Source organism: Lygodium microphyllum, chromosome 16 (genome assembly GCF_053477565.2).
Source record: "Lygodium microphyllum isolate KBCC chromosome 16, Lygodium_microphyllum_v1.1.10, whole genome shotgun sequence".
NCBI lineage: Eukaryota > Viridiplantae > Streptophyta > Polypodiopsida > Schizaeales > Lygodiaceae > Lygodium > Lygodium microphyllum.
Genome location: NC_141150.1, coordinates 29040910 through 29042729, shown reverse-complemented (window position 1 = coordinate 29042729; position 1820 = coordinate 29040910). Strand labels below are relative to the sequence as shown.

General features: G+C 43.7%; 1 pseudogene; it reads left to right on the top strand.

Annotated features, from left to right (window-relative positions):
- Positions 1–1043: 1043 nt before the first annotated feature.
- LOC148022658 (putative histone H2AXa pseudogene) lies at positions 1044–1403 on the top strand (annotated as a pseudogene).
- The last annotated feature ends 417 nt before the right edge of the window (positions 1404–1820 follow it).

Genomic DNA, 1820 nt, shown 5'->3' with positions numbered 1-1820 from the left:
GAGTGAGTTCATGAAGACACTGACATGCCTAACTATTACACAAGTGAATTAGGTTCCAAGATGGAAGCTTGGACTCATAAACACAATCTTGTGTATCGACTGACAATGACACAGAGACTTTACTAAAGGACAAAAGTACTATGACATTGCATTAGAAAAGAGAGCAAGTACAATGCTTCATAGGAAACAGGATGGTAGCACTTCTCCTATTGTGCATATGGGATTCTAGTCCTGAGCCCTCACACTGCTCCTTACAAAGAGACTGAAGTAGGTGTGATTGCAAACATCTCAACAATAGAGAGATGAATTTTTAAAGGGATAAGATGTATAAATAAAGAAAAACTTGAGAGAGAAAGAGAGAGAGAGAGAATGCAAAGAGATTGAGGGGAAAATTTTCCGCGGAGACAGAGGGGGGAGAAGAAACAAAAAATTTAGAGAGAGAGATTTAGATAGCAAGGAAAAAAATAAAGAGAGGAAGAATAAAAACTTATAGAGAGAAAAGTTTAGAGGGAAATTTGGGGGAGAGAGGTGGAAGAAATATATATTATAGAGAGAGAAAGAGAGTCTCTCTCTTATCCCATTTAGCACATTATTTTTCATAGCATAATAGCCAATTCTCTCTCACACCCTATTCAATCTCTCCTTGCATACCATTGCCTCCACAAACAAGCATAGAGAGAGACATGTACTAACCTCCCCTTCCTCGCTCCATACTTCTCTCTCTCTCTCTCTCTCTCTCTCTCTCTCTCTCTCTCTCTCTCTCTCTCTCGCTCTCTCTCTCTCTCTCTCTCTCTCCTATTTAGCAAGTAAACATGTGACTAGAATGTAGGTAGATGAGTTGAGGTGGCAAGTTCTTAGAGGGCAGTGGCGCGATAACAAAGATGGTTGTATGAGCTTGCGAGTCCCAAATTGAATGAGAGCTTGAGCAACCTTAGTGATGTTGAGAATAGCAAACCATGCTTAACATGAATGCATGTAGAGGTTGGATGTGTGCCAAAAGAGGCTTGCCCATAAGTGGCTTTGTACTAGAAGATAGAGAAATGATGTATGCTCGAGGAAGAGATATTCAGAATCCCATATGCACAGTTGGGAGAGTGATAGTATTCAAAAAGCAATATAACAAGCGCAAGTATGCCGTGCGTGTGGGGGATGCGGCTCCTATCTACATGGATGTTGTGATGGAATACCTTGCGGCCGAGGTGCTGGATCTTGCAGGCAATGCAACAGAAGACAACAAGGAGACAAGAATTAGCCCTCGCTACATCCAGTTGGCTGTGAGGAATGACAAAGAGTTGAGCAAGCTGCTAGGAAATGTGGTAATTGCTGATAGAGGTGTTTTACCAAATTTTCATGCCACTTATTGCCCAGAGAAGGAGGCCGGCCCATTCGTGCTCAAGGCCTAAGAAGCTGCTCGTGGAGAGTAGCTCCATGGAGGTGGACGCTATGACCATGAAAATATAGAGTGGCGTCACTAGCATCCAAGGGAGTTGTGTCGAATGAGGGCCGATTGCACTCCATATTGGTGTGGACCCCGCACGAAAATAAGAAATATGAGACGCTGTCGTACCTGCCAGCACTGAGCAGTGACCAGGTGACGAAGCATGTGGACTACATCACTAGGAAGGGTTGGATTCTGTGCTTGGAATTCTCCAACATGGGGAGCATGTACCGGGAGCACCTCCACGGGAGTGGGTACTATGACGGGCGCTACTGGATGATGTGGAAGTTGTCGATGTTCCCATGCACGGATGACCATTCGTGTTGTGATAAGATTTTTTAGCTTATCAAGAAGCTTATTCATTAACCTTATCACCAAGGTT